Source organism: Canis lupus, chromosome 37, assembly GCF_011100685.1.
Source record: "Canis lupus familiaris isolate Mischka breed German Shepherd chromosome 37, alternate assembly UU_Cfam_GSD_1.0, whole genome shotgun sequence".
NCBI lineage: Eukaryota > Metazoa > Chordata > Mammalia > Carnivora > Canidae > Canis > Canis lupus.
The window spans coordinates 5,282,705-5,304,008 of NC_049258.1; the positions used below are offsets into that span (position 1 = coordinate 5,282,705).

The window sequence follows — 21,304 nt, forward strand, 5'->3', positions numbered from 1 at the left end:
CGACCCGGGGGTTACAAGACCAGTAAGCCTGGTAATTGTCACAAGTGCTGCAGAAAAAGGCCATAAGGTGTGGACAGAAACCATGGCTGCTGTTTCTTTTTTTTTTTTTCCCCTTTTAATATTTTTTATCTATTTATTCATGAGAGACACAGAGAGAGAGGCAGAGACACAGACAGAGGGAGAAACAAGCTCCATGCAGGGAGCCTGACGTGGGACTCGATTCCAGGACCCCGGGGTCACAGCCTGGGCCGAAGGCAGATGCTCAACCACTGAGCCCCCCGGGTGCCCCATGTCTGCTGTTTCTTCTTTTTTTTTTTTTGTCTGCTGTTTCTTATGTTTGGTCTCTTCGCTTCTATTTCCCTTCCCCGGGAAGGGCTTCCCTTGTCAATCCATTGAGAATGGAGTCCCATTTTTTTCTTCTTACAAGTGACATGTATTGTATTTGTGTGTTTATTTTGTTTATTGCCTACCTTTTCAGCTATGCTTGTGAGGTGTTCACCAACACACCCGCATCACGTAGCTACTACTTGACACAGAGTTGGCATTTAGTAAACATTCCAGGGAAGGAATGTCTTTAGCAACCTCCGACAGCAGCAAGGGGATGAGAGGTAGGAAGGCCATCCAAGATAACAAGAAGAGAGGGTGGACAGCAGCCCTTGATCGGAGGGACACAATCAATATGATTTTCCATACTGCAGGGGCTTTCCTCGACTCTCACCCTTTAACAGATAAGAGAAGTTGGACACTTGATGACTCATTGTTTGTAGCTAACATTCACTGAGAAGGTCAGTGCCAGGCACTGTGCGTAGTGTTTTGTTTACACACAGTAGGTCATCCAACCTGAACAACAAGTACTCTGTGAAGTCAGTGTAATTATTATTCCAGTTCACAAATACGAAAGAGGAGACTTATGTATGGGGGTGATGATATTAGTTATACAACATGATAAATGACAAAGTCAGGACTTGAACTCAGGTCGGTTTGATCCCAACTATCCAACTCTCAAACATTATTTTTCCCCACTCTTATTTTTTTTAAAGGTTTTATTTATTTATTCATGAGAGACATGGAGAGAGAGGCAGAGACACAGGCAGAGGGAGAAACAGGCTCCACGCAGGGAGCCCTATGTGGGACTTGATCCCAGGACCCTGGATCACGCCCTGAGCCAAAGGCAGATGCTCAACCGCTGAGCCACCCAGGCATATTTTTCCCCACTCTTAAACATTATTAAACAGATAATTTTATCTTGATAATTTTATCTTTATTAAATTAAATTAATAAATAAATCTTTATTAATTAAAAAGATAATTTTATCTTTATCTTGAACATGGTGGGGCCCAAAGAGGTGCAAAGTGTGCGCACCTATCACATACTCCCCTAACCTTGGTCTCTTGGTCCAACCTACACTTGGTCTATCAGACGGTGGAGGATTTCCAATTTTTTTTTTTTAAAGATTTTATTTATTTATTCATGATAGTCACAGAGAGAGAGAGAGAGAGGCAGAGACACAGGCAGAGAGAGAAGCGGGCTCCATGCAGGGAGCCCGATGTGGGATTCGATCCCGGGTCTCCAGGATCGCGCCCTGGGCCAAAGGCAGGCGCCAAACCGCTGCGCCACCCAGGGATCCCAGGATTTCCAATTTTGCCTGTGTCCTAATCTAGTAAATCACCATCTCCGTATTCCATTATTTCATTTTGTTTCCTTGGGGCTTACTCTTCACACTGTGGGCAGACAGCTATTTACCTCATGGTTTCCACATCCTTGGTTGGATCTAGGCTGTTTCTCACCCTCAGCAAGGGAAGAGGGGGCTTGTCATCTAGCTCAACAGCAAAAATGCTGTCTCTGGTGGGATTTCTTTTCCTCAAGGTTTTAATGATGCCTTAAAACGGCAATCTTGTGAGCCTTTTTTTTTTTTTTTTTTTTTTAGTTTTCCTGTTTGTTTTTTTTTTCTTAAAGATTATATTTATTTATTTGAGAGAGAGAAAGAGCATGCACATGCAGGCAGGGGGTGGAAGGAGCAGAGGGACAGGGAGAAGCAGACTCCCCACCTGAGCATGAGCCCCAGGCAGGGCTCGATCCCAGGACCCTAAAATCATGACCTGAGTGAAAAGCAGATGCTTAACCACTTAACTGACTGAGCCACCCAGGCACCTCACCTTCCTCAGTTTGGAGACTGCTGTCATTGGTGTCCCAGAGCCCTGGCAGCTTGGGAATGTCAGCCACTCCCAGAAAAAAAGCATAGGCAACTGCTCCTTGAAACTAATATCAGAATTTTTTTTTAAGTGTCTATTAAAGTTTCTCACCAAAAAAAATAAAAAAATAAAAAATAAATAAAGTTTCTCACCCCAGGTGATCAAAAACATTTTCAAGACCAATTTTATAGTATCTATACTACAGATTGCCTTGCCGGGTTAAAAATTACGATAATTATTTAAGATATATGTAGTATTTCAATGCACGCAAATTGCAGTATAACTTCCAATTCATCATATAAACACATGTGTTCAAAGCCTAGGTGAAAGGGAAGAAATAAAGATGCACGAGTTGACTCCAAGAGGTTAAAAATATAATTGTAATTATTTAGCAAGACAGATACGGTGGGATATCTTGGTCTTTTTATAAAATCCTAAAACCCCTACATAAACCAGCCTAACAACAACCTGCTACCAGCGACAGGTGCCTTCCCTTCCTTGTCTCTGCTGCTGAGAGGGAGGGAGCTCACAGCTCGCATCTGCAAGAACAGGGCGGGACGTGCAGAGGAACACTGCACAGTTATTAGTTTCCCTCCTCTGTCCCTCCCTCTCCTGACCCAGCTCAATTTTGCAGAAGAAAAAAAATTGAGGCAAGTTAATCTGTGGCTTTTCCAGATCTAAATGTGGGGTAACACAGAGACCTACAATCCAGCGATGCTCTAAATATTTTGTGATCCTGTCCACTGCGTCCGTATGGCTGAAGACAGGCTCAAGGTTAAGCTGCATTTTATTTTGCGAACTTGTGAAAGTTGCACAAAACACATTCGTGTATTTTAATTATCCTTGATTATTATCCATGCTAGGTGGAAAGTATTTAAAAATCACAAAAACATTTCTGCCTGCATCTTGAGGCTTATACCACCAAACATTAAGAATGGTTCATCCATCATGAGCTTGTTCAGGGAAAAAAAAAAAAAAAAAAGTATTAAAATGTTTTGTGCTGCAGTTTAAAAGTCCATCATGTCACCCTTCTTATAGTGTGTTTGGTCTTTATACCTTCATAGTGGGCAGTACAGATAAAAGTGTCACTTGAGATCAAATTCTTCTACTACCTACCAGAAACAGGGAGTCTGAGCAAGGCTAAGCAGTTTATTTCAATCCAGCAAACATTTATCAAAAGCCTAAGACCCACCTAGGTCCTAAAGGCAGAGAGTACAAAAAGTAGCAGAATCTTTTTTTTTTTTCCTATTTTTTAAAACATTTTATTTTTTTTTTAAATATTTTATTTATTTATTCAGGGGCAGATGCCCAACCACTGAACCGCCCAGACGTCCCAACATTTTATTATATTTAATTGAGAGCACGATCACGAGCAGCGGGGAAGGGCAGAGGGCAGGGTGAGGAGCGGACTCTCTGCTGGGCAGGGAGCCTGATGCCAGGCTCCATCCCAGGACCCCAGGATCTTAACCTACTGAGCCACCCAGGTGCCCAAGTAGTAGAATCCTAATAGGGAGATGAGACGATACACAGATGGCCACATCATAGAGTAGGGCAGTGATTAAACGAGGACATTTGCAGCTGGAGGAGAGGAAGTGGGAAATACTTGAGAAATGGGGACAGAAGGTGGTATATATCATTTCAGTTACAAATTACTCTAGATCCGGACACCTGGGTGGCTCAGCCTTTGGCCCAAGCCGTGATCCCAGGGTCCTTGGATCGAGTCCCACGTCGGGCTCCCTGCATGGAGCCTGCTTCTCCCTCTGCCTGTGTCTCTACCTCTGTCTCTCTCTCTGTGTGTCTCTCATGAATAAAAAATCTTAAAAAAAAAAAAAAAGGATGGCTCTAGACCAAGACCTCCTCCAATGTGACACAGCTGAATCAAGGTTCACTGGTTTCTGTTTTGGCCCCTGCTTCTCTCCCACTTGCATCTTCTTCTTCCATCCCCCTTCCCTTGCCCAAAGAAGAAAGAAATGGAAGGAAAATAATTTTCTTTCTCTTCCAATGCAAACTTTATTGTGTTGTCTAGGGCAGATATGGTAGAGGAAGATACTCATGGGATGAGGCATATGGTACGCTGTGAGAAAGCGATGCAAAACTTTCCAGATTGCAAAGGGATAACTCACAGGAATGAAAACATTAGAGAGGGAGCATCTGAAGAAGAGGAAAAGACAGGATGTGCGTGTGGTGCCAGTTTACCGTAGTCACGGTGTTATGAAAGGATCGTCCAAAAGACCTTGTTTTATTTATTTAATCAAGTAATCACACTCTCTCGACACTTGGATGGCAAGAGCAGAAATAAAGGTATTCGTGAAGTCAGACTTGCTATTGCCAGGAAGAAGTAAGGAATGCCAGTTTTAATCTCTGCTACCTGTGTAAGTCCTAAGGGGAAGATGAGCTCATGAGCGCACATATAGATCATCACAAAGCCGAATTAAAATACATTAAATATGGAAGTCGGATATAAGGCCCTCAGGGTTAATGCAATATAAAAAGAATAGTTGAAGAACAACCTGAAGCTTTAAAAGGTGGAAACCCAAGATCCTCACTGGCTGGGGAAAACAGTTAACTACTCACTCATCAAGGAAAACACCTTATATATATCACTTGGGATTTGCAACCCCTAGCACTCCAACTGATCTAAATGAATGTAAATTTAGGAGGAGGGACTTGTTTTATCCTCGCATTTGTGGTCTCCACAGCCTCTGGACGGACCTGACAGGCTTCTATAATTTACCTAAATTGGATTAAGCTGAAATAGAGAGGGAAGGCTTCCCAAATCATCTATTGAAGTCTTCTTCAAAGGGTAAGTCTCATTTATTCAGCATTTTTTAAAAATGGTATAGTTACCTAGCAAAGTATATGCTATTGCTAAACAGCTGAATGTTTATTTTAATATTTCATTTTTGGGTAACAAATGGCTTCAGCAGTACTGGGATCGGTACGATGAATGACGGATATGCTCCCCTCCCCTGTACACCAGGAAGTTTCACGTTCAGGGAGTGAGCCTTGCAACAAACCCTGGGTGTGTTCTTGAGTTGGCATCACCAAGGAACTTCAATGGGGAGCAAAGTAAAAACAAAAGACTTTAAGATAGAACAAAATAGATACCGGTGTAAAGCAAGAAATATGTAAATTCATACAAAGGAATAAAAATCAAAAGAATACTGAGATTATGGAAAGTATTAAAAGCTGAGAAGCAGGTATAGGAAGATTTATTTGCAAAGACATCACCTCAACGGCCATAAGGTAGACAAGGGATTTTATGTAGGAATGAGGGGGAGATTGTTCTCAAAAATAACCCAAGATGATAGAAAAGAGGTATTTGGCTATAAGGGAAAAAAAAAGTCCACATAGACCTTTCTTTTGCAGGTAAAGACTACTCAAAAAAAGAGTAAACAGTAAACATTTTGGAATCATGAAGAAAACATTGACAGTGCATAGGTGTACATTATTAAAATTTCAGGAATGTTCATTTACTGTAATAAGTAACATGAGTAAAATAAGGGAGACAAATCTAGAAAGAAAGAAATAACTGGGTTGTTTGTATGTTTGTTTGTTTTTTTCTTATAACCTCAGAAATGGACTCTCAACATGCTGAGTTCATGTTGAGAGTTCAGGGAGATTAGCTGATCTCTAATCAACTAATGATTGAGAGTTCAGGGAGATTAATTGATTCTTGGCGGGTGTGGTTAGGCTCACAGGTGAACTCCTCCTGGAGAAGCAGAAATATAGCAAGAGAACTAATTCTACCTGAAAGCCAAATGGGCCTCCATTATTGAAAGAGAAATCCTCTCATTCTATTCAAAACAAACAAACAAAAAAACACCTTAAATTCTGGAGTACTCCACATCTGGCAAACGGAGTTAGCAACGAAGCCCAGTGCTGGAATGTCTTGCGTGTCTTAGCTGCAAAGACTCACTAACAAGGCAGCAAGTTAAGGTCTAGCACAGTTTTTTCAGAAACTAATTCTGGCTTAATTTAAAAGTAAATAAACTAATTTCAGGCTATAATTTTGGAAAAAAAAAAAGGAATTAAGAATTAAAAAAAAAAAAGAATTTAAGACCTTGTTCTGTGCTTTTCTTCCACATAGAGAAACTAAAAAGGGAGAAGAAAAACCCTTTACAGAAAAAGTACGCAGCCCATTTTTGGATTCTTTGGCATAAAGAACTGGTCACCAGAGTCTAATTCTACTAACAGTTGGATTTCAGTCTGCTCCTTTAGGTTCCATGTTATATAAGGAGAACAGCTCGTATCTGTATGTTCTTTAGGTAATTCCATGTTGAGGGCCTGTTGTACCAAAAACATTTTTATGCTTGCTTGTTATTCCTCGAATAACAGAAATATTATTAGCCAATGTGCCTTTAAAGCTTAAAAGATCTGTAAATGTAATTCAGTACCCAAGTTTTACATTTTTTTTTTTTTTTGGTCTTGTTATTATTTGACATTTCAGTCGTCGTTTTCAGGGACCTCATTTTGTATTTAGCTGGGTACATTTTGTTTTTTTCTGCAGGTATTTGAATCCATTCATGACAGTGTAGATGCTTAGACGTGCTTTGGAAAAGTATGTGATGTGCATGTAAAAAAAATTTTTTTTTAATCTCATGTGCACCTATTTGGGAGGATGCCTAACACACTGAGCTCCCATTCTGTGCCACTCAAAAAAGATAAGCAATCAGCTTCTGCCCTCAGGGAGATTACCATCTATTGTAGCTGATTTAATTTACCTCATCTGTTTTCTTCATGGTTTGAAAGAATAATTAAGCTCTGCATATGCTGAGTAAGCACCTTGCCTGAGCAGTGGTGAGATAAAGTGATTTTGTAGACAGATAGACCTGGGCTTGAACCTCAGCACTTAGTACTTCTGATCCTGGAAGTCTGAGAGTTCACTTTTAAGACAGGAATGCTAATTTTTAGCTGACAGGAGTTTCATGGGGTTAAATGTAATAATGTTTATAAGATGCAGACCATAGAGATAAGCCGTAAATTCTTAGAGCCCCGGCACGCCATGGATATTATTTAAATGACGTGGTCAGCTTTAGCAATTCTGTAATGGTCTGCATTAATTTCTATCTAGTATCATTTTAAAATAATAAAATAACTGAAAATAAGTTCATAAATGCAGTCAGGTTCTAACTTGGCAGTACTTTGGGTGGTGAAAGAGGCAGCAATTTCCTTGTTAACAATTCGAGAGACAAAAAAAAAAAAAAAAAATCGAGAGACAACCTAGGAATGCCAGAGCTTGAAGCTCAGGAGCCTTGCAAGCCTCGGTCCTTCCACACTGTCCTCATCAGTCTCAGCCTCTGCAGTTCGAGCCCATCTGCCCAGGCCTGAGAAGTGTCCAGAGGGAGGAGAACAGAAAAATGGGTTTGTGGTGTTTTTACAAAGCCTAAGGGTGGGAGGTGGGGAGGGGGGGACACTAAGGAGATAGGGATTGGTTTTGCCAGGATTCTATAAAAAAAGAAGAGCACATAAATGATACCAAGAGACTGACTAGAAGTAGATGTTGGTGTTTCTCAGCCTCCTGCTCCCAATGCACAGGATCCATTTTGTGGTTTTTCACAGGAAGAGAGCAAGGCAAGTCCAAGCACGGGCCCACCTCTCATTCCTGGACAGCACTTGTGCCCTCAGCCCTCTCTCCTCTCCCATTCTGTTGAACCGTGTGGAACAATAAAGAAACTACCCTTGAGACCAACCTTGAATTCTCCACCTAAGACCCAGATGGGCCGTGAACTCTGTCCACCTCATCACTCCTTGCAACCGTCTCCCTCAAAAAAGGGTCACGGCACTTCCTATAAAGAGTAGGAGATGGAAGGGCCTCCCTACTCAAGAAATCCCACAATTGAACTGAAGGCCGTAAGCCCTGCAGCTTATTTGGAGTTTTTCTCATTGTTGAATTCCTCTCCTCTCTCCACATTTCCCACCTAAGAAGGGAGGGAAGGTTAAAAGGAAAACGGTTTGAAAAAAGAAAAAAAAAAAAAAAAAAGACTGGAAAAATGACCAAACTGTCTCATTTATTAATTTTAATAAATGTTTTAGAAAGATTTTATTTATTCATGAGACACACAGAGAAGCAGAGACACAGGCAGAGGGAGAAGCAGGCTCCATGCAGGGAGCCCGATGCTGGACTCGATCCCAGGACCCTGGGATCATGCCCCGAAGGCAGATGCTCAACCTCTGAGCCACCCGGGCGTCCCATTATCTCATTTTTTTTATTTAAGTAATCTCTACACCCAACCCACCGAGCTCTAACTCCCCACCCCAAGATCAAGAGCCATGTCTTCCTCCCACTGAGCCATCTGGGCAGGTGCCCTATTGTTCTAGTTATGTTGGGTGAATATAACACAATTTATTCTTCCCTGTTGATAATTGTTTTTGTTGTTTAGTTATTTAAGTAATAAGTCTGCCTTAAGATCCCCCTGTGCATTTTTTTAAAAGATTTTGTGTTTAAGCAATCGCTACACACAACATGAGGCTTGAACTTCAAACCCCAAGACTGAGTAGCATGCGTTCTCCATTTCCTCCAGGCCCTTCTCTGTGGAAATGGTGACTAGGACTGTGAGGAGAGTTTCCAAGACCCAGTTAACCTTGCCCCATTTTGGTTTTTCAACTTACTTTGGCATTGGAATTGAAAGGAAAATAAAAATCCTCTGTTGTCTAAATTTGAGGGGGATGGGGAACTGAGACAGATGGACAGGGAGGACAGGAGGGTGGGTGGAAGGAAAGAAGGGAGGAAGAAAATGGGTAGGCATGACCTTTAACTCGTAATTCTCATTTTATAGAGGAATCTGATCATCTTAATTTGCAGTAACTAAGTAACTAACACTTACATGGCTACATGATTCCTTACTTCACTCTTGGAAATACTCCATGTCCTCTGGAAAGGTTTAAAGAGCTTTGTCACATCCCTTTAAGAAGTGATGAAAACAGTGTCAAATACGAGTTTCAGAGCCACCATCGTCACCAAGGAGCATAGTTGACTTTTGAGTGTTTTTTTCCTAAAAGTTGTTTTTCTTTTTTTAAACTTCATGAAGAATCCAAACTCCTGAACCAGTCGGAGGGAGACTGAGGAAGATGACGAACCGCCTCTGGAAGTACGCACCGCTCCATGCACCGCTCTATGCACCGTTGCAGGCAGGCTTTATTGCTGCCTCTAACCCTTTGATTCCTTATTGCCCCTCCCTAGATTTTTCTCCTTTCGTTGTTACTTAATTTGCTTCCTCCAATGTGGGAGGCCATGAGCATCAGACCTTCAAGTGTGTTCCTTTAAGCTCTAGGATCTACATTAATAAACTATCTAGGCAATTACCTAACCTGTCCCTTTTCCAAAAATTTGATATATAGATCATTTAAGAAACTGGCCAGTTACAACAATCAGTGCATGGTAATTAGTGACTCATTTAGTCAACCGTGTATTTCAGAGATTTTCAGTTCTATCGCGAAGATTAAGAATAGTTTTTTAGGATGGGGCACCTGGGTGGCTCAGTCGGTTAAGCTTCTGACTCTTGATTTCGACTCAGGTCATGACCTCTGGGTCATGAGACCGAGGCCCACGTGGTGCTCCAAATGGGGCATGGAACCTGCTTCAGATTCTTTGTCTCCTTCCCCCTCTGCCCCTCCCCTGCAGGCTCTGGTGTACACTGGCTTTCTTTCTCCCTCAAAAAAAGAAAAGAACAAACAAAAAAACAAAAAAACCCTGGCTGGCTCAGTTGGTGGAGCACATGACTCTTGATCTCGGGGTCATGAGTTCGAGCCACAGGTTGGATGTAGAGATTACTTAAAATCTTAAAGAGTTTTTTATTGTGTGTTTTTCATTTCAGGAATGTTGGTTTATTTTTAATTGTGTTGTTTAGTTATGGGGCAATAAACACATTCTTTGTAACGACATCAATTCGTATTTGAAACCAGATGATAATCATTTTCAATTAAGTTCGTGCCAAATGAAGTTTGGGAGGCTTCATGATAAATTCTATCAACCCACAGAACTTCTGAAGGGTAGTCTCGTGGCATTGTAGAATAAATTGCAAATGATATCAAAATAGTGACAAGTGGCTGTGCAAACAGCAAGCCAAGTTTCCGGCAACCCTTTAATCAAAAAAGTTAATCTAAGAAAAAAATGCAAAAGACTTCTCAATCTCCCATTTTTAACAATCATAGGTGGAAGTTTAAAATATTTGTGATTTCTTTCTTTTTTTTTTCCCCCTGTAACATTTAGGGCTGGGATGAGCGAAGCTTCTATGATGAGTGTTTTACCTCACACTCCTGGGCTGGAAGTAGTTTTATTTAAAGGAAGAATGGAAAGTATATAGGCCAAAGTTGAGAGAGAAAAGATAAATATTTGGGTTGAAGGGCAGTGGCCATAGAAATGCCTTAGATAATAAGTATATAAAAGGCTTGGCATTTATTACTGTGCTTGGAAGGATAGTCTGGAGGCTCCTGAGTTTTCTTGCAAACCACATCAGCAGCAGCTCCATCTGGGAAAGAGTTCTCTGCCCTAACCCACATTCCAAGGCCAACTCTCAGGCTTTCCTTAAAAGATGCCTTGAATTAAGCTGCCAGGAAATAACCCTTTGTTAGCTCGGTGGTTCTGGGCTCAAAGAAGGCTGAAGGATACAAATATAAAATGTGATTTTTTTTTTTTTTAAAACCACTCTAGCTAGAGCTGGTTTTGAATTCCTATGATAGTGTTGAATTTGCTCAAGATTCTTTTTTTTAAGATTCTCATTCAGCCTTTACAATTGGCTCAATGTTTGGGATAAGGGGAAACCTGTTGATACAGCTCTTTGAAGTGCTGTGGGTTTCAAAACAACTCTAGAAAGCCCGCATTCCTGCGGTGAGGCCAGGCCGGGGTGGGCGGAAGGCCTGGCCAGTCATTCAGAGGAGGAGAAAGGGACCGAACTTACCTCCCAACAGGTGAAGTTAAGCAAGTCCTGTAAGTGGATTGATTTGTTATAGAAACCAAAGTTCTGTTCGCGGGACCATAAACAACACCCCCTCACCTAGTACCTTCTATTTCTCCACCCCACCCTCAAAGGCCCCCAGCTCCCTGCTGGGGAAGGCGGCCTTTCTTGTTGCAAGTGCCTTTCTTCCTCCTGATGATTGCTATTTTTTTTTCTTTCTTTTTAGCTCAAAAGGAGATTTTTTCCCCCCTTTTTTTTGGTCTTGCTTGTGTGCCTTTTCTTTTTTTTTTTTTTTTTTTTGTGTGTGTGCCTTTTCTAATACATTGTTTCTCTCTTCCTTTGTTACTCGTTGCTCCTTCACATCTTAAAAACAAACCTGAGCTTTGTATCCAAACAAAATAAATGCATGCTCTCGAAAATTATAAAGGAATCGTACAGCTGTCCTCCGTGATTATGTTCTTTGAGCATCAAAGATTTTGAAAGTGCTTAGAAATGTCTGTTTTAACAAAAGCCACCCTAAAACTTCTTACAGAAGCCCATCTTTGTGAAGTCCCTGATTTTTGCTTTTACGGGTGGTTTACAGAAATACAGAGTGTGTCTCAGAAATACCTGTGCATGTTTCAGCGGAGTTGGAAGTTCGACAAGTGAAAGCTCTAGGCTGATCTTTCATTTGCGGTTAAATCTGGCCATTTATGCAGAGGAGTGGTTTTTGAGAAGGAAATCTTCCTGCAGAGGTAGAGGTATAATAAGCATTATTCAGGGCAACAACTTAACTGGAAAAAGGATGACAGGTGAGGGTTGTGGGAGCAAGGGAGATGGGGGCTGATGTTTTGAAAGCTCTTAGAATTGGGAATTTTGTGAGTGTTGTCAGACTCTTGGGGGAGGTAGAGAGAGGCCTTCCAGGGTGTGTCTTCACCTGCTCCGAACTCCCTTTCTCCCTCCTGCCCCTGCGTCCAGGCCCTTCGCATCCACGGGCCATGCTCCCGAGCTGAGCTGCTGGCAGCCTCCAGCTGGGGCCCTGGGCTGCTCTGACTCATGCACACTTTTATCCCGTGAGATCATTCACCCCAGGAGTCATGGCATTAATTTTCCAGGAGGCCAGCTGACCAGGGATGAAGTTAAAGGACTTGAAATAGCCTGGGGACCCAGCAGGAGCTTGAGAACTAGTCGGTGGATCAGAGTCTTCAGCTGTTTCCCTCATCCAGTTAGGCCTCCCGCCTGACCTTGGGGGAGCAGGCTCGCTTTTTTGTTCGTGTTGCAGTTATAACCCCGACTTTTATTTATTTATTTTTTAATTTTTATTTATTTGTGATAATCACAGAGAGAGAGAGAGAGAGGCAGAGACATAGGCAGAGGGAGAAGCAGGCTCCATGCACCGGGAGCCCGACGTGGGATTCGATCCCGGGTCTCCAGGATCGCGCCCTGGGCCAAAGGCAGGCGCCAAACGCTGCGCCACCCAGGGATCCCCTAACCCCGACTTTTAAAATACCCAGTGGACGTTGCCAAAGTTAATAAGCCTGCCTTCATCTACCTAATCATTCCAAGCCCTCCAAACCCTTTGTAGCTGTATTTCCCATACACCCTTCACATTTTGCTTATGGGAACTAGGAAGGCGGGTTGCTCCAGGCCCCCTGCACCCCCTAATAAGAGCAGGGCAGGGTGTTGAGCTTCACCTGTCACATTGCCATCAGGGATGCTTTTGCTGCTCCAGAAACATTTCTAAAATAAAGACCAAAAATCCACATTAAAAAGATATCCGGAAAAAAAAATAAAATAAAAAAATAAAAATAAAAAAAAATAAAAAGATATCCAGTTAAAAAAAAAAAAGCCTAAGCTTTAGACAAATCCCACTAATAAGCCATTCCACCTCTAGCAAACCGTGAGATCCCAGTCATTTGGGGGTTTTTCGGTGAAGGGCAGTTGACCCACATGGTGTCTGCTGGTTTTCAGGTGTGCAGCATCTGATGGCTTCCACCCCATGTCGGTTCTTGGAGTTGTTGCCTGAATCACAAATGAAAGAGGGGTGCCCGGGGTGCCCGCCTTCCCTCGGGGCGCACACTGATACCACCTGCTGGTGCCACTGCCCCAGGGGGCCGGTGGTGGGGGCTCGAGGGGAGGGCAGCTCACCCTGGACTCTGGGCACCTGATTCGGGGAGTCCAGGGTGCTGGGAGGCCAGCATTCTGCATTCTCAGCAAGTCACAGGTGGCAAGACCACGGCTGCTCTCCAATGTTATCACCTGGGCAGTTGTGTTATGTTGTTGTTTTTTAAGATTTTATGTATTTGTTCATGAGAGACACACAGAGAGAGGCAGAGACATAGGCAGAGGGAGACGCAGGCTCCCTGCAGGGAGCCTAATGCAGGACTCGATCCCAGAACCCTGGGTTCAGGCCCTGAGCCAGAGGCAGACGGTCGCTCAACCACCGAGCCACCCAGCCCCCCCCCCCCCCCCCCCGGGGAATTGTTTAAAGCTCCAAATCTTTGGGTTTTGCCTATCCCCCCTACATGCTTCTCCCCTCCCCCCCCATTCCTCTCAAGTTTCTCATCGAATTGGCCTTGAGTTACAGCCAGAGTATGGGGACTTTTTAAAGCTCCAAGTACTTCTAATATTTAGACAAGTTTAAGAACCTCTAGATCTTGTTTTTAATCAGTTGCTACTTGGAAATCCATTCACTTATTTGTATCAGCCGCCTGGTCCCTGTCGGCATTTGGTTTTCTGAATTAGATGCTCTGTCCTCTTTTTGAGGCCATCACATCAGTCTTTCAGGTATTTAACACATTTTAAAAATTCTTCTTGCACTTGTCTTGCTCTAAGCCCCATACACATTTATTTGTGACTCCTAAGGCAATGACCACATTCTGACTTATAATTTTATGTGTGCTTATCTTAACCTCCCTCGTTGATAAACTACCTGGAGGCAGACACTGTCTCCCCTCTTTTATCTTTCTCTGTGGTTTCCCAACCGGTGCCCCCACACGGTGCCCTGAGCATGCATTTCTTCATTGAAGGAGCACTCAAGGCTTCGCAGAGAGCTGGTATTCCAGATACGATCCCTCCCCCATGTAGGAGCTGACCAGTCAAATGAGGGAGACCGATATGCACACATGATTTACAAAAACAAATGTTAAGTATTCAGCCAAGACAAGACAAATCTAAACTATTAACAGATTGGAAAGAAGGTCTTTTTTGAGGAAAGGATTGAGATCGGAAGAATATGTAACTCAGTGGGGGTGGGAAGCGAGGGTGAAGAGCATCCAAGATAGAGGAAACTAGCATTTGCGTAACTTTAGAAAGAAATTTAATTTTTTTCAATCAAAAATCTTCCTACCCCCTATCCTCCATCTACCCAGGTCCCCAGGTGCCAACAATTATTAGTTTCTTGTGTATCCTTTAAAAATATCATTAAATCGTTTTTTAAAAAGAGAACTATGAGAGCATTGAGAAAGAGAAGCAAGACTGGAGTCTAGGAAATCAGTCCTAGGGAAATAAAAAGGCAAGGAAATAAAAAGCAAGTGAAGGGTCAGGGAAATTTAAATAGTTGATCTGTGTAGCAACATAGTCTCTTTAGGCATGTTCGACAAATGCATACTAAACACTGAATTTCCATCTCTCTTTTCCCCCCTAAACAATGTGTTCTTTATCTCTTTTCATTACAGAGATACCTTTTCTTTTTCCTAAGGAAAAAACTTGCTTTAAGGCTAAGCATTATCCTATTATGTAGCTGTATTAACTAGTATGTCCCCAATATTTCGGTTGCTTGCAGTATTTTACTGTTGCAAACAATGCCACAATGAGTAATTTTGAACCTTGAACATTTTTCACATATGTAAGATCGTTTTCCAGAAGAGAAATTGCTGAGTCACGAGCATATGAATTTGTAATTTTGAGACTTAGATTGCCTTCCAAAAGTATTTTCTCATTTTACATTCTCACCGGAAATACATGAGAGCCCCTTTCTCGACTGCATCCTCAATAGTGTGTTATCAACCTTTTGGATATTTGTTTAGTGCTACTAGGTACAAAAAAATATATCTTAATACTTTTAATTTGGACCTTATTATAAGGGAAGCTGAATATCTTCTGATATGTTTTAGAGACTTATTTTTTTCTGTAAACTTCATGTATTTTTCTTTTTCAAGATTTTACTTTTAAGTAATCTCCACACCCAATGTGGGGCTTGACTTCTATAGACTGAGCCAGCCAGGCACCCCTAAACTTCCTGTTTTCATACTTTTTTGCCCAGTTTTATATTGAGTTGTTGGTGACTTTCTTATTGATTTCTAAAAACTCTTTATGTATTAAAGATTTTATACTTTTTTGACGTGAGTTACCGGTAATTCTCCCAGTCTTCTGTATGTGCTTACAGTGTTGTGGTATTTTTTTGTTTGTTAGTTGTTTTCTTGTTTGTTTTGATCTTTATAGTTGGTTTGGGTTTTGATAGAGTTAAATTTATCGATCTTTTCTATGTTTCAGATTTTGAGTCATAGTCAGAATGGCCTAACTCACTCCAAGACTATAAATAAATTCTTCCATGTTACAATCTAGAACATTTATAGCTCTGCTTTTTTACATTTAAGTCTTTGATCTTTCATATGCATTTGGCATATGATGTAAGGCATTCATCTGATTGTTTTTGTATGCCCATGTGCTGTTAAAATATCATTACATCGTTTTTTAAAAAGATAAGTATGAGAGCATTGAGAAAGAGAAGCAAGACTCAAGTCTAGGAAATCAGTCCTAGGGAAATAAAAAGGCAATGTAATAAAAAGCAAGTGAAGGGCTAGGGAAATTTAAATAGTTGATCTGTGTAGCAACATGGATAGCAAACATTACATGGGTGTTGCCGTTATCACACCCCTTCATGGTAGACATGGCCAATCTGACGTGATACTTCTTAAAACATTGTTTTAGGCAGCCATTCCTATTAATCAAAATAAATACATTTGCCATCCCTGATGTAGGATTTGATTTGGGAAGTAACGGAGGGGGAAGAGAAGTGGCAAGAGAGGGAACTGAAAAGGCAAATGATATCAGGGTTTTGAATGCATATTAAGCAATGGTGATATGATGTGAGGAGGTTTTTGTTGGTTTCTTAGGTTTTTTTTTTTTTTAGTGTAAAAAAGTGACATGTTACGTGTTTCAACAAAGTGGGGGGCAGGGTGGAGAGTGATGGCTCGAAAAACAGAAACAAAAGCAACTGTAGTAGTCCAGTCTAGAGATGCTGAATATCTGAACTCAGGTAATAGAGTGCAGTAGAGAGGAAGAGCCATATTCAAGAGGTAAACTCAGTAGGACATATTAAGTGTCAAATGGCAGGAATTGAAAGAAATTAGCTATAGGTAGTGGAGAAAGGGTAGACGAAAAAATGATTAGTTTCCTAAAGTCGTGCACGTGGTAGTTTGGAGACTCTGAAAACTTAGGAGGAGGAACACATTTGAGGATGGGGAGATGAAAATAATGGTAATGAGTGCGGATTTCAGATAATTAACACTGTGTTTGAACTGTCCATATTTGCTAGCACCGGGCTAAAATTATGATGTGTTTAGCAATAAAGAGAAGAATTAGTGTTGATTCATACAAAATAAATACTTGAGGACAGAAACTGAAAACATGGAACTCTGGGTCCTCAATATGAAAGAAGACTTGCTTCAGGAACTGGGGGAAAAGTTGAACTTGCAGGTGGACCCTGTAATAATGGAAACAATGACAAAAGTTGATACAAGTCTACATAAACTGGAACAGGAAGCATGAGGTGATCTTCCAATAATAATCCAGCATTAGCCACCACCAGCCAGTCCCAGCATATTGTGTCCAAGCGGAGGCTCCAGGACTTTAGACATTAAAATCCTGGAGAACATTCAAAGAGCAACAAAGATAATTAAAGGGTTAGAAATAATAGCTGAGGCATGAAAGTATATTTGAGTTAGCCTGGAGAGAAGAAGAACAAATGGTTACTCCATTCACAGTAGATGAAAGCACTCTAGAAATAACTATTTCCTCAGAGTTGGGAGCAAGAGAAGAAGGGATTAAATTGTAAATTGATGTGCATGAGATACGGGGCAAAACTTCCTGAGAAGAAGGTTAAATAATAGATTAGAGCTAAATTTGGTAGTTCAAGTTGTCTGGAAGTTGTGAAATCTGTCTGTGAATCTTTAAAGCATGGAGAGCTAAACAGGAAATCCTCTATTTAGCAAGCACCCTGTGCTTAAGGATCCAATTCTATATCCCTGCCAGCAAAAAAAAATCCACCACAGATCTTGTGTGAATTGCTGCCCTAAGATCCCCTATTCCAGAAGGTCCTCACCCCTGTCAATGGCCCTTTAAGAGCTATGCATTCATTCCATAATTATTTTTGAACCATCCACGCGGGACATTATTTTAGGATAGAGAGTGAACGAAACAGAAAAACGAATGTAGCCAGTTTATTGAGTCTTGCTTGTGTCAAGTATAAGCAACTACCTGCTTAACTCGAAAACCCACCTTTTTGAAAACTTGTCTCTTGCTCTATTCCCTATTTGCTGGGTCTTTGTTTCCTCTGCAAGTGTCTTCTGGAGTCTGGTTATCTCAGGATCCAGTGCAGGGGACTGGAGGGTCCTCACTCCAAAAATAAATAGGGTTCAAAAGTGTGGATTTAATATTTTTCAAATAGAACACAGATTGCCTGTAGTTTTAATTTGTATCGAAAGCACTCAAGATGTAATTTATTCATTGGGCTTACTCCCTTCTTTTTGACAATCTGCCGTCTGACAGCCACTAGTGAATTTGACAGCATCGTGCTCAATGACGGCGCTTATTGGAGACTTATTATAATGAGAGCGACTTCTTTAAAAAACTCTTTGTTCAGATAAGCAAAATTAGAATATACATCATTTAGGTGTTTATGTAATAAAGGTAGATATGCCACGTATTGTTAGATGTCTAATAATGTGAAATATTTGGAAGGCTACTGCAGGCATACATGTCTAGAAATTAGCTGAATTTTTTAAAGGCAGATTTGGAATTGGAAATTGATTGCTATATGGGTTATGAGTTCCTTGATTTCTCTGAAGATAGTGTTTGGTGGATTTCACTTTCTTGGTACTGAACCTCCTCCGTTCACAGAGGCTAAGGGCTGTTTATATTGTAGAAGCCACCTCTAGGCAGGGGGGCATGTTCCTCCTGGTATTATTTCTAAATGCTTTAAAGCCTCTCTCTATCACTTGAACCCATTCTCCAGATGGAGGATTTGGCAGTGGCAGAAGGTAGGACTAAGGATAAAGGTAAAGGGCCAACGTGGCTAGAAAATACCTTATTGGTAAAATTGTCGCTGATTCAGAGAGGTGCAAAGTACCAGAATCCCTTTGCAGCAGTTGTAGTACAGCGGGATCCAGTACTGGGACAGCATTTGGCCTGGAAAGCTAGACACTGAAGGGTGGACTCTTGTAACTGCATAACGAGGCAGACATTGATGACGCTGTTGATTTTTTGAGAGCAGAGAGATAAGGGGTGGGGGGGATTCCAGAGTATCCCAGAATTAATTGTTTTTATAGAACAATTACCTATGATCATGATAAGTCCAATGACCGACGCACCATGCATAGGAAAATATGATAAGGGCTTTAGAAACACTATCTCATTAAATCTTTGTAGATCCTTGTAATGTGAGAATATTTGGCAAATGAAAAAAACTGCAGCCTAGACAGTTGAATAATTTCCCCTACTTAGAAAATCGTGACGTTGGGATTCAGACTCAAATCAATCTGGTTCTAAATCTACTCATTCATTATGTCACATTGGTTCTTATTATTGTACCTGTTGCACCTTATTAGAAAATGAATAATTTGGATTTCCCCCTTAACAACTTTTTTTTAAAATTTTTTTAATTTGCATTTAATCTATGCAGAATTTACTCCCTGGCCATAAGTTTTTGTTTCTTCCGTTTCTTCTGGGATACCTTTTTCTTCTGTGCAACCTCCTCTTCTGGTTTAGGAATAGTCTGCTCTTTTTCAGTAAGAATCATCTCCATGTGGCAGGGAGAGATCATGTGTGGGTTAATCCGGCCATGAGCCCTGTAGGTTCTACGTCACATCTTGGGGGCTTGGTTCACCTGGATGAGCTCAATGACCAGAGAATCTACATCTAAACCCTTAAGTTCAGTGGTACTCTCTGCATTTTAAAGCACGTGCAGTAAAAATTGAGCACTTTTCTTGGGCCACCGACCCTGTGTCCTGCCCCACTGTTGGGCCTGCGCACACCTACCAACTCCACCACCGTAGTGATAGAATGGCACACACTGCCTCTGCAAAGTGACATCTTTCAGATACTTGGTGGCTTTTTGGATATGCATAACCTTGATGGCCTGGGCAGTTTCACACGTGTTCTTAAAGTGCACACGAAGATTTGAACCTCTCGATTTGCATGATTTTGGAGAGTTTTCTGGGTCCAGTGAGTAGCAAACCATTTTTGGAGGTCACCTGAGGCCGCTCTGGGGAAGAGACCCCCTTAACTTCAAACACTCCAACATAACAAGGAGTGTTTTGGGTTAAGTAGACCTGCTAAAGCGGACATTTTCAGTTAGAGGCCATCAGATGGCAATACCAGAACTGCTGCTAATCAGCTATGCCTCCCGGGCTCAGGTCATAGTAATATTTTAAAAGTAGATGGCTTGAGGAAAAATCAAGTGTTTGAAAGAGAAATTGTGATGAATGTGACGAAGTGACTTGTAAATAAAAACCAAAAGGGGGACGCATGGGTGGCTCAGTGGTTGGGTGTCTGCCTTCGGCCCAGGGCATGATCCTGGGGTCCTGGGATCAAGTCCCACATCGGGGTCCCTGCATGGAGCCTGCTTCTCCCTCTGCCTGTGTCTCTGCCTCTCTTTCTCTCTCTCTCACTCTGTATCTCTCATGAAAAAATAATTAAAAAAAAAAAATAGGAAGCTTGGAAGTTTTATGTCTGGACTTAGGAACAAGCAGAGAAGAGCAATAGCTAGAGACCCCCCAGAGGTAAAATCACCAAGCAATGATGGCAGAGACTGAGTCAGCTAAGGCCAGAAAGCATGGTTGAAAGAGCTATGAGGAAAGTTGGGGTGAAAAATTATGCAAATGAATGATGTCACTATAATGGAATTTGAGATCCATTTAATAAAAAGGTCCATTAAAAAAAAAAAGTCCATTGTATTCAGGGCTGTTCTTCCAAATTACACAAGGTCATGTGTTTTCATGACATGACTGATTTTGAGTGTGCTGCTGTATCAATAGTAGGATTCCCCCTAAGTGTAAGTTATATATTAATTCTTCCGTTTAAATTTCATTCAGAATTATGTTTGTGATCTTACAAGTTTTTATAAGAACATAGATTCTCCCCAACATCTGTCACTCTGACCTTGCTCAGTATTATGTAATTTATTGTAAGCAGATTGTTTGTACTAGAAGTAAATGTATCCTTTTGGGCTTGGCGTACATTTCTTGAACAAAAGAGGCCATACTAAACCAAATATTTACTGTGAAGCCAATAACTGGTACTCTACAAATACCATGTCTTGAGTAATTTTTATTTTGGTTGTATATAGCTAAAGTATAAGGCAACCCATTAATTGTAAGCTTTGCCTTTCAAACAGAAATTTGGCCCTGAAAAGAAAGACATTTTTGGCTTTATAAAATGATTTATTTTGAAAATTTAAATAAGCCAAAATGAATATACTATGTTATATACCTTTTTTAAAAAATATGATCTTGTTTCTCAGCAACTTGCTTTTTCATCCTTTGAAAATGAAAGAGCACAAAAACATTGTGAATATATTTGTAACATTGCTAAAGGATTCCATCAAACTAATGATGTTTTAGTCATTTGTTAAAAATGTAAAATTCAAAACACACACACACACACACACACACACATACACCCTCTTAGGTATATAGATTGGGAAAGATTAGACCGATGACTCAAAATCTAAAATAAAAGTCATTTCCTGATCATTTTTGTCAGGAAGAAACTAGAGAAGGAAGATCATTCACCAGTCAAAAATCTGGTGACCCCTTCCGTTGTATCCATCGCATAAAAGAAAGCCTGTTTCCATTAATTAAGGACACAAAGTGTGGAGGCGCCTGTCTGGCTCAGTTGGTAGAGCATGGGACTCTTGATCTTGGGATTGCGAGTTCAATCTCCACGCTGAGGGTAGAGTTCACTTAAAAGAATAAATTAAATTAAATTAAATTAAAAACAAAAAACCAAGGGTGG

The 21,304-nt window shown here is 41.1% G+C and overlaps 1 protein-coding gene across 2 annotated transcripts in view; it reads left to right on the forward strand.

Moving 5' to 3' along the window:
* Positions 1 to 21,304, forward strand: part of SLC39A10 (solute carrier family 39 member 10) — a 136,733-nt gene that overhangs the window by 22,125 nt on the left and 93,304 nt on the right. The window contains exon 2 of one of the 2 annotated variants that reach the window (XM_038585213.1): positions 4,892 to 4,995. The exons of the other annotated variant lie outside the window; for it this stretch is intronic. The gene's annotated coding sequence lies outside the window, so the exon portion shown is untranslated. The remainder of the gene's footprint in view (positions 1 to 4,891; positions 4,996 to 21,304) is intronic. 2 annotated transcript variants of the gene reach the window in all.